Here is a 12,143-nt window from a genome sequence, read left to right on the forward strand (position 1 = left end):
GGCTCCCAATAGCCAAGGGGGGAAGAGGGGAAGAGGGGGTGGCTATTGGTCCCCCACCCTCGCGGGGGGTGGCTCACCCCCCTGCGAGGTGGCTCCCAATAGCCAAGGGGGGGAAGAGGGGGTGGCTATTGGTCCCCACCTCGCGGGGGGTGGCTCACCCCCCTGCGAGGTGGCTCCCAATAGCCAAGGGGGGGAAAGAGGGGGTGGCTATTGGTCCCCACCTCGCGGGGGGTGGCTCACCCCCCTGCGAGGTGGCTCCCAATAGCCAAGGGGGGGAAGAGGGGGTGGCTATTGGTCCCCCACCTCGCGGGGGGTGGCTCACCCCCCTGCGAGGTGGCTCCCAATAGCCAAGGGGGGGAAGAGGGGGTGGCTATTGGTCCCCACCTCGCGGGGGGTGGCTCACCCCCCTGCGAGGTGGCTCCCAATAGCCAAGGGGGGGAAGAGGGGGTGGCTATTGGTCCCCCACCTCGCGGGGGGTGGCTCACCCCCCTGCGAGGTGGCTCCCAATAGCCAAGGGGGGGAAGAGGGGGTGGCTATTGGTCCCCACCTCGCGGGGGGTGGCTCACCCCCCTGCGAGGTGGCTCCCAATAGCCAAGGGGGGGAAGAGGGGGTGGCTATTGGTCCCCACCTCGCGGGGGGTGGCTCACCCCCCTGCGAGGTGGCTCCCAATAGCCAAGGGGGGGGAAGAGGGGGGTGGCTATTGGTCCCCACCTCGCGGGGGGTGGCTCACCCCCCTGCGAGGTGGCTCCCAATAGCCAAGGGGGGGGAAGAGGGGGGTGGCTATTGGTCCCCACCTCGCGGGGGGTGGCTCACCCCCCTGCGAGGTGGCTCCCAATAGCCAAGGGGGGGAAGAGGGGGTGGCTATTGGTCCCCACCTCGCGGGGGGTGGCTCACCCCCCTGCGAGGTGGCTCCCAATAGCCAAGGGGGGGAAGAGGGGGTGGCTATTGGTCCCACCTCGCGGGGGGTGGCTCGGGCCCCGGTGGGGGGTGGCTCACCCCCTGCGAGGTGGCTCCCAATAGCCAAGGGGGGGGAAGAGGGGGGTGGCTATTGGTCCCCCACCTCGCGGGGGGGTGGCTCACCCCCTGCGAGGTGGCTCCCAGATAGCCAAGGGGGGGGAAGAGGGGTGGCTATTGGTCCCCACCTCGCGGGGGGTGGCTCACCCCCCTGCGAGGTGGCTCCCAATAGCCAAGGGGGGGAAGAGGGGGTGGCTATTGGTCCCCACCTCGCGGGGGGGTGGCTCACCCCCCTGCGAGGGTGGCTCCCAATAGCCAAGGGGGGGGGAAGAGGGGGGTGGCTATTGGTCCCCACCCTCGCGGGGGGTGGCTCACCCCCCTGCGAGGTGGCTCCCAATAGCCAAGGGGGGGAAGAGGGGGTGGCTATTGGTCCCCACCTCGCGGGGGGGTGGCTCACCCCCCTGCGAGGTGGCTCCCAATAGCCAAGGGGGGGAAGAGGGGGGTGGCTATTGGTCCCCACCTCGCGGGGGGTGGCTCACCCCCCTGCGAGGTGGCTCCCAATAGCCAAGGGGGGGAAGAGGGGGTGGCTATTGGTCCCCACCTCGCGGGGGGTGGCTCACCCCCCTGCGAGGTGGCTCCCAATAGCCAAGGGGGGGGAAGAGGGGGGTGGCTATTGGTCCCCACCTCGCGGGGGGTGGCTCACCCCCCTGCGAGGTGGCTCCCAATAGCCAAGGGGGGGAAGAGGGGGGTGGCTATTGGTCCCCACCTCGCGGGGGGTGGCTCACCCCCCTGCGAGGTGGCTCCCAATAGCCAAGGGGGGGGAAGAGGGGGGTGGCTATTGGTCCCCACCTCGCGGGGGGTGGCTCACCCCCCTGCGAGGTGGCTCCCAATAGCCAAGGGGGGGAAGAGGGGGTGGCTATTGGTCCCCACCTCGCGGGGGGTGGCTCACCCCCCTGCGAGGTGGCTCCCAATAGCCAAGGGGGGGAAGAGGGGTGGTGGCTATTGGTCCCCACCTCGCGGGGGGTGGCTCACCCCCCTGCGAGGTGGCTCCCAATAGCCAAGGGGGGGAAGAGGGGGTGGCTATTGGTCCCCCACCTCGCGGGGGGTGGCTCACCCCCCTGCGAGGTGGCTCCCAATAGCCAAGGGGGGGAAGAGGGGGGTGGCTATTGGTCCCCACCTCGCGGGGGGTGGCTCACCCCCCTGCGAGGTGGCTCCCAATAGCCAAGGGGGGGAAGAGGGGGTGGCTATTGGTCCCCACCTCGCGGGGGGTGGCTCACCCCCCTGCGAGGTGGCTCCCAATAGCCAAGGGGGGGAAGAGGGGGTGGCTATTGGTCCCCACCTCGCGGGGGGTGGCTCACCCCCCTGCGAGGTGGCTCCCAATAGCCAAGGGGGGGAAGAGGGGGGTGGCTATTGGTCCCCACCTCGCGGGGGGTGGCTCACCCCCCTGCGAGGTGGCTCCCAATAGCCAAGGGGGGGAAGAGGGGGGTGGCTATTGGTCCCCACCTCGCGGGGGGTGGCTCACCCCCCTGCGAGGTGGCTCCCAATAGCCAAGGGGGGGAAGAGGGGGTGGCTATTGGTCCCCACCTCGCGGGGGGTGGCTCACCCCCCTGCGAGGTGGCTCCCAATAGCCAAGGGGGGGAAGAGGGGGTGGCTATTGGTCCCCACCTCGCGGGGGGTGGCTCACCCCCCTGCGAGGTGGCTCCCAATAGCCAAGGGGGGGAAGAGGGGGTGGCTATTGGTCCCCACCTCGCGGGGGGTGGCTCACCCCCCTGCGAGGTGGCTCCCAATAGCCAAGGGGGGGAAGAGGGGGTGGCTATTGGTCCCCACCTCGCGGGGGGTGGCTCACCCCCCTGCGAGGTGGCTCCCAATAGCCAAGGGGGGGAAGAGGGGGTGGCTATTGGTCCCCACCTCGCGGGGGGTGGCTCACCCCCCTGCGAGGTGGCTCCCAATAGCCAAGGGGGGGGAAGAGGGGGTGGCTATTGGTCCCCACCTCGCGGGGGGTGGCTCACCCCCCTGCGAGGTGGCTCCCAATAGCCAAGGGGGGGGAAGAGGGGGTGGCTATTGGTCCCCACCTCGCGGGGGGTGGCTCACCCCCCTGCGAGGTGGCTCCCAATAGCCAAGGGGGGGGAAGAGGGGGTGGCTATTGGTCCCCACCTCGCGGGGGGTGGCTCACCCCCCTGCGAGGTGGCTCCCAATAGCCAAGGGGGGGGAAGAGGGGGTGGCTATTGGTCCCCACCTCGCGGGGGGTGGCTCACCCCCCTGCGAGGTGGCTCCCAATAGCCAAGGGGGGGAAGAGGGGGTGGCTATTGGTCCCCACCTCGCGGGGGGTGGCTCACCCCCCCTGCGAGGTGGCTCCCAATAGCCAAGGGGGGGAAGAGGGGGTGGCTATTGGTCCCCACCTCGCGGGGGGTGGCTCACCCCCCTGCGAGGTGGCTCCCCAATAGCCAAGGGGGGGAAGAGGGGGTGGCTATTGGTCCCCACCTCGCGGGGGGTGGCTCACCCCCCTGCGAGGTGGCTCCCAATAGCCAAGGGGGGGGAAGAGGGGGTGGGCTATTGGTCCCCACCTCGCGGGGGGTGGCTCACCCCCCTGCGAGGTGGCTCCCAATAGCCAAGGGGGGGAAGAGGGGGTGGCTATTGGTCCCCACCTCGCGGGGGGTGGCTCACCCCCCTGCGAGGTGGCTCCCAATAGCCAAGGGGGGGGAAGAGGGGGTGGCTATTGGTCCCCACCTCGCGGGGGGTGGCTCACCCCCCTGCGAGGTGGCTCCCAATAGCCAAGGGGGGGAAGAGGGGGGTGGCTATTGGTCCCCACCTCGCGGGGGGTGGCTCACCCCCCTGCGAGGTGGCTCCCAATAGCCAAGGGGGGGGAAGAGGGGGGTGGCTATTGGTCCCCACCTCGCGGGGGGGTGGCTCACCCCCCTGCGAGGTGGCTCCCAATAGCCAAGGGGGGGGAAGAGGGGGTGGCTATTGGTCCCCACCTCGCGGGGGGTGGCTCACCCCCCTGCGAGGTGGCTCCCAATAGCCAAGGGGGGGAAGAGGGGGTGGCTATTGGTCCCCACCTCGCGGGGGGTGGCTCACCCCCCTGCGAGGTGGCTCCCAATAGCCAAGGGGGGGAAGAGGGGGTGGCTATTGGTCCCCACCTCGCGGGGGGTGGCTCACCCCCCTGCGAGGTGGCTCCCAATAGCCAAGGGGGGGAAGAGGGGGTGGCTATTGGTCCCCACCTCGCGGGGGGTGGCTCACCCCCCTGCGAGGTGGCTCCCAATAGCCAAGGGGGGGAAGAGGGGGTGGCTATTGGTCCCCACCTCGCGGGGGGTGGCTCACCCCCCTGCGAGGTGGCTCCCAATAGCCAAGGGGGGGAAGAGGGGGTGGCTATTGGTCCCCACCTCGCGGGGGGTGGCTCACCCCCCTGCGAGGTGGCTCCCAATAGCCAAGGGGGGGAAGAGGGGGTGGCTATTGGTCCCCACCTCGCGGGGGGTGGCTCACCCCCCCTGCGAGGTGGCTCCCAATAGCCAAGGGGGGGAAGAGGGGGGTGGCTATTGGTCCCCACCTCGCGGGGGGTGGCTCACCCCCCTGCGAGGTGGCTCCCAATAGCCAAGGGGGGGAAGAGGGGGTGGCTATTGGTCCCCACCTCGCGGGGGGTGGCTCACCCCCCTGCGAGGTGGCTCCCAATAGCCAAGGGGGGGAAGAGGGGGTGGCTATTGGTCCCCACCTCGCGGGGGGTGGCTCACCCCCCTGCGAGGTGGCTCCCAATAGCCAAGGGGGGGAAGAGGGGGTGGCTATTGGTCCCCACCTCGCGGGGGGTGGCTCACCCCCCTGCGAGGTGGCTCCCAATAGCCAAGGGGGGGAAGAGGGGGTGGCTATTGGTCCCCACCTCGCGGGGGGTGGCTCACCCCCCTGCGAGGTGGCTCCCAATAGCCAAGGGGGGGAAGAGGGGGTGGCTATTGGTCCCCACCTCGCGGGGGGTGGCTCACCCCCCTGCGAGGTGGCTCCCAATAGCCAAGGGGGGGAAGAGGGGGTGGCTATTGGTCCCCACCTCGCGGGGGGTGGCTCACCCCCCTGCGAGGTGGCTCCCAATAGCCAAGGGGGGGAAGAGGGGGTGGCTATTGGTCCCCACCTCGCGGGGGGTGGCTCACCCCCCTGCGAGGTGGCTCCCAATAGCCAAGGGGGGGAAGAGGGGGTGGCTATTGGTCCCCACCTCGCGGGGGGTGGCTCACCCCCCTGCGAGGTGGCTCCCAATAGCCAAGGGGGGGAAGAGGGGGTGGCTATTGGTCCCCACCTCGCGGGGGGTGGCTCACCCCCCTGCGAGGTGGCTCCCAATAGCCAAGGGGGGGAAGAGGGGGTGGCTATTGGTCCCCACCTCGCGGGGGGTGGCTCACCCCCCTGCGAGGTGGCTCCCAATAGCCAAGGGGGGGAAGAGGGGGTGGCTATTGGTCCCCACCTCGCGGGGGGTGGCTCACCCCCCTGCGAGGTGGCTCCCAATAGCCAAGGGGGGGAAGAGGGGGTGGCTATTGGTCCCCACCTCGCGGGGGGTGGCTCACCCCCCTGCGAGGTGGCTCCCAATAGCCAAGGGGGGGAAGAGGGGGTGGCTATTGGTCCCCACCTCGCGGGGGGTGGCTCACCCCCCTGCGAGGTGGCTCCCAATAGCCAAGGGGGGGAAGAGGGGGTGGCTATTGGTCCCCACCTCGCGGGGGGTGGCTCACCCCCCTGCGAGGTGGCTCCCAATAGCCAAGGGGGGGGAAGAGGGGGTGGCTATTGGTCCCCACCTCGCGGGGGGTGGCTCACCCCCCTGCGAGGTGGCTCCCAATAGCCAAGGGGGGGAAGAGGGGGTGGCTATTGGTCATTATTGGTCCCCACCTCGCGGGGCGTGGCTCACCCCCCTCCCATATTGGGAGTATTGTCAGCCTCTCCCTTCCATGGATATTAGGAACAATATCCCAGGCTGGATTTACGCTTCCTGCTCTAATGGGGAGTCCTGTCATCCTCTCCCTTCCAGCATATTAATAACAATATCTTATGGCTGGTGAACACAGCCTGCAATACTGAAATTATTATCTTTCTCTACCCCTCCGGATACTAGGAACCATGTCACAGAAGAGCTCTACGCTCCCTGCGATATTGAGAATAGTATCATACGCTTCTTCCGTGCATATTAGAAGCAATATTTCCAGGTTGCTGTCCATTTTCTGTTATGTTGGGAATCATGTATTCCTCTTTCCTCCTAGATATTAGTATTAATGTCACAGCGTGAGTGTACACCTACTGCGATATTAAAACTAATGTCATGATATCAGTTCCTGGATATTAGGAATGACGTCATATGTGGTTGTACACCCGTTGCGGTATTAAGAGTAATAATATGATTAATTATTAAACATCAATGATCGATTTTAATAATTATCAATGACACAATTAATAAGATACCATTATTAATTTTGAATAACTATTTTACATATATGATTGTACACGCTTAAAATTAATTATTAATTTTAATGTCATTTAACAATATTATTATTTCTTAATATGAATTATTATTTTATTACCAACATCTCTTAGTCATGATTTAAGCAACATTGATTGCTGATATCATTATTTTATTATTAATAATAGATATTACTATTAATTATTAATACTAATCATTATCATTTTTAACCAGTATGAATTTTTGCTATCTTTACTATGATTATTAATATCAATTATATTTATTAGTTTGTATTATATTTATTAATATTAATAATTAATAGACTTGTTCCTGATATCCGGCGGGGAGAGGATGATATTACTCCCAACATCGAATAAAGTGTACACCCCTCTATGATGTTATTCCTAATAGCCAGGGGGTATAGGATAACGTTATTGAAACTATCGCAGTGGTTGTGTATCCCCTCGGTCGTCTTGTTTCTTATATCCTGGGTAGGAGAGGATGATACGACTCCCAATATTGCAGGAGGTGTAGACCTCCCCCGTGATAGTGTCCCTAAGACGCAAAGGTGGACAGGATGATATTTCTTCCGATTTCGCAGTGGGTGTACACCACCCCTGTGATATGATTCCTAATATCCAGGGGGCGAGAGGATTAGTCTCAACATTGCAGGAAGTGTTCACTGCCTAGTGATGTTTTTCCTAATATTCAGGGATGGAGAGGACTAAAGACTTAAGTCCTCTTAAATACCAGTTGGTATTTTGGAGCGTATTAATAACATATTTATTAAAATATAACTTGAAGAAGGTTAAATATCATTTCTCATTTGACAAGGCTTCCCACGTAATTTAACTTGTCAGATAATCCTATTTGTCTCTCTGTTGGATACTTCAGGGGCCCGTTGTAGCATCCAAAAGCTAGAGATCAAAAAAGGCTTAATTTTTGTTTTTTTGAGATGGAGTTTTGCTTTTGTTGCCCAGGTTAGAGTGCAATGGCACAATCTCAGCTCATTGCAACCACTGTCTCCCAGGTTCAAGCAATTCTCCTGTCTCAGCCTCCTGAGTAGCTGGGATTATGCCACCATGCCCGGCTAATTTTTGTATTTTTAGTAAAGCCTAAAAATCACATTTCATTACATTGATCAGGCTGGTCTCAAACTCCTGACCTCAGATGATCCACCCACCTCGGCCTCCCAAAGTGCTGGGATTACAGGCGTGAGCCACCGTGCCTGGCCTAATTTTTTTCTTTTTTCTTGGATAGAGTTGTGCTCTGTCGCCCAGGCTAGAATGCAGTGGTGTAATCTCAGCTCACTGCAACTTCCACTTCCCAGGTTCAAGCAATTCTCCCACCTCAGTCTCCCGAGTAGCCAGGATAACAGGCACGCGCCACCACGCCCAACTAATTTTTTGTATTTTTAGTAGAGACAGGGTTTCGCCATGTTGGCAAGCTGGTCTTGAACTCCTGGCCTCAAGTGATCCGCCCACCTCGGCCTCCCAAATTGCTGGGATTACAGGCGCGAGCTACCGTGCCCAGCCATAAAAAAGGCTTAATTTTGAAGCTGGAATTTGATTTTGGGAAGTCTGTCAAATATATCAAAGGTTTAAAGCATCTCACCAAAATAGGATCACAGGTCACCATAAAATAATAATTGTTTATTTAGCCAAAGTGGTAATTAAAAGATTTTTTTTTTTTGAGACAGGATTCTGCTCTGTCACCCAGGATGCAGTGCAATGGCATGATTACGGCTCACTGCAGCCTCGACCTCCCAGGCTCAAGTGATCCTCCCACTTCAGCCTCCCAAGTAGCCGAGACTATAGGTATGTGCCACCACATGCAGATAATTTTTGTGTTTTGTGTAGAGATGGGATTTTTCCATGTTGCCCACACTGGTCTCAGACTCCTGGGCTCAAGCAATCCCCCCATCTCACCCTCCCACAGTGCTAGAATTACAAGTGTGAGACACCACACCCAGCCAATTAAAAGATTTAAAAAAATAAATAAAAACCTGTACTCCTCCCCCCTTTTTTTTTTTCTGAGACAAGGGCTCACTTTGTTGCCCAGAATGGAGTGCAGTGGGGTGATCTCAGACCACTGCAACCTTCGCCTCCCAGGTTCAGTTGATCCTCCCTCCTCAGCCTCCCAAGTAGCTGGGACTACAGGTGCATGCCACCACACCCAGCCAATTTTTTTTTTTTTTGTATTTTTTGTAGAGACAGGATTTTGCCATATTGCCCTGGTTGGTCTCAAACTCCTAGACTCATGCAATCCACCTGCCTCAGCGTTGTATTAGTCTGTTTTCATACTGTTATAAAGAACTGCCTGAGGCTCGGTAATTTATAAAGCAAAGAGGTTTAAAAGACACATTTATATCCAATTGAGACCACACCTGTATTCATATGGGAACAATTGGAATAGTGATATCCTCAAGGTGTAAAACATATTTTATTTGTGTATATATATATCTCAAAAGGAAGAAAATGAAAAAAAGAAAAAAAAAAAAGGTGATAGCTGCAGTTGTGGTTCTGTGACAGCCATGCAGTGTCCTGGGCCTCCCGAGGCCTCTGACCAATAAACAATCCATGGGCAGTGAGGACACAGTCTCCTTACAGTTTCCATTGCCAACAGACATCCGTTACTTCTTTTTCCTTTGTCTTTTTCCTTTTTTAAAAAAAACAAACACACACACACCTTCATTTGAGTGTCTTTGTATATGGAGGTTCCACGTCTCTCTTTAGGCAGAGACCAGGCAGGACTTCAGAAAAACCCTCAGGAGCGCACTGCATTTGAAACATGTTAGACATGTAATTTTAAATGTAGTTTGTACAGCAGTCACACTTTTTTGTCTGCCTAACAGATGTAACTTTAGTTTGTTTTAAAACTGATCAGTTTTCCCAAAGGGCCAGAATTATTCCTTGTTAGAATTGCTCAGTTCAAGTCTGCTGCTTTCCTACAATTTTTCAAATTTTATAATGGATTAAATACAATAAACTCTGTTTAACAAATAAGGTCTGTGTGAAACACAAAAAAATAAATAAATAAAGGAAAGAGGTTTAGTTGACTCACAGTTCTGCATGGCTAGGGAGGCCTCAGGAAACTTACAACCATGGCAGATGGTGAAGGGCAAGCAAGACACCTTCTTAATAGTTAACCTAGAATATTCATGAAAACTGTGATAGTCATCATTTAAAGTTATTGCCCTGTCAATCATTTTTATAGTCTATGAACTTAGGTGTTTACCTGAGTAGGAAACCTAAGGTTAAATACATAGGTATTTTACCAGTAACTTAGGATTTAGCTGTTTTCATTAAATGAACAATATTGAATGTCTTATTTATCAAAAATTACACAAGCAAAGATGGTTCTGTTTTGGGCTGGGTTTATGATTTCATAGCCCTTATGGCAAATTTTGACACCTTATAGTATTCTGCAGGGATAAATATGAAGCTGCTTGATCAATAAAAGAAAAATGCTGATAATTCTTAAGACATTTCTAATATTATTTTACCAATAATATTTTAAAGGCATCCTATTTATTAAAGATTTTACTTAAGTCCCATGAACTTGAAAAACATTTGGGTTTATTGTTTAATTCTATGAGCATACTTTAACTTCAGCCAAAATTTTGTACCTTATGGCCAAAAACATGTAACAAAATATGTGGACATACATGTAAACACACACACACACAGACACACACGCTCATACAAAGGTCCTACAGATTTTACTTCAGAACTCTAGTCATGAGACAGTAATACAAACTCCCCGTTTGCAAAAACGATAATGAAAAAAAAATTGGATGCAAACAGTGAATTTTATATCAGTAGGAAAGTAACAGCAGATTTAGGCAGAAAAGAAAACAAAGAGACGACAGAAAACTTAGGAGCTTTATAGTTGCAGATCGACCTCGGGGTCCTGAATTTTTTCTTCATGTAAATGTGCACAAAAAGGCCACAATATGTCCATTTTGAAACACTTTCAAGTACAAGTGCCCCATTGGGGCACCCAAAAGGGGGTCATTCTCCTTGTTTTTCCCAACTCTTAGATGATGTTTTCTACTCTGTTTTTTCTCAGAATGACAAACTGAGTTGTGGCCTAGGGTTTAGTGTAGCGGATTGAAGTGTGCTGATTGTGGGTGGGACCCCACGGTGTGCCACCACTGAGTTATTTCTGCCCTATTATGCATCTCACTTTCTCTCTCTGGAGGTCTAGTTCCTTTGAGAAGGCTCAAAACAGACTGACCGAGCTCCTAGATGCATTTCCTGGATGACCCTTTTTAAACGAATTTTGTTAGGGATTCCCTGTAGGGTTGCTGCACATTGCAGGGGATCAACCCCCAGACACTCCCACTCAGGCCCCAGTCACGCAGGAGCACCTTTCAGCTGGGAGGAGCAAAACACCCTTTCTCTTTGGAGTTGAGGAAACTCAGTTTTCATTTTTCTAGTAAAACAACAGTTCAGTTCCTCATGCAAATGCACATATAAGCCAACTGAGATAAATTTTGGGAGAAAAACCAATGGAAAAGACCCTTTAGAATGTACCTTCGAACTAGAAATGAAATGGGGTACCCAAAAGGGGATTGTTCTCCTTGTCTTTAGAAAAAGGCAATGAAGAAGATCCTTTAGCGTACTCCTCCAAACTAGAATTGGGATCCTAAACAACTTCCTAGGAGGAAAAAAAAAACCACCAGCTCAGAATAAATGGAGGACCATCAGCCAAAGGAGGTTCAGGGCTCCCAAGTAGCTGGGACTACATGTGTGAGCCACCACACCTGGCTAAATTTTGTATTTTTAGTAGAGACAGGGTTTTGCCATGTTGGCCAGGCTAGTCTCAAACTCCTGACCTCAGGTGATCCACCTGCCTCGGCCTCCCAAAGTGTTGGAATTACAGGCATAAGTCATGGCACCCAGCCCAGAAAGGTGTATTTTAGTGTGACAGGTGTTCTTTTTAACTTAGCTATTGTTTCTTAGTGAAAATTGCTGAGTTCAGAGTGGAGTCTGTTAAGGAATAGGACAAAGCAAGTGCTCTGTATGCCTGGACTCAGCATGGATAGATCTGAAAGACAGGCAAGCCTATTTTACCTGAGGGCCTACCTTTTATAAACGCTTTATCTCCAATAGCTTTTTCACCTTCAGGGCAGGATAGTAACTAAGCCAAAAAGTTAGCAGATTTAATTTTTCTTATCAATTAGTCACTTAAGCTTTTTCTTTGCCTTTGCTAAGGGATTTACTAAGGCAAAGGCAAAGAAAAAGCTTAAGGGCAAATTAGATTAAATAAAAATACTGAAATCTTTGTACGAGTTTCTGCACATCGATAGGCAATAGACGAGACTAATTTGGGAGCCCTCACTTTCAAGTCCACTTCTTCAAGTGCAGTCTTGTTTATTTGGAATGTTCCACTGTACCTTTAAATTATCCATAGTAAGATTACACCATTTCTGTAAGCCTTCGCTGCTTCCAGGGCCTAATGCTTATGTATGTATAAGCTGGAAGGTATTCGGTTCTTCAGAAATTAAGGATCCCATCATTCTCAGCACACTGTCGCAAGAACAGAAAACCAAACACCGCATGTTCTCACTCATAGGTGGGAACTGAACAATGAGAACAGTCAACGCAGGAAGGGGAACATCACACACAGGGGCCTGTAGTGGGGTGGGGGGTGGGGGGAGGGATTGCATTAGGAGATATACCTAATGTAAATGATGAGTTAATGGGTGCAGCACACCAACATGGCACATGTATACATATATAACAAACCTGCACGTTGTGCACATGTA

The sequence above is a fragment of the Chlorocebus sabaeus genome, chromosome 24, assembly GCF_047675955.1.
Source record: "Chlorocebus sabaeus isolate Y175 chromosome 24, mChlSab1.0.hap1, whole genome shotgun sequence".
Classification (NCBI taxonomy): Eukaryota; Metazoa; Chordata; class Mammalia; order Primates; family Cercopithecidae; genus Chlorocebus; species Chlorocebus sabaeus.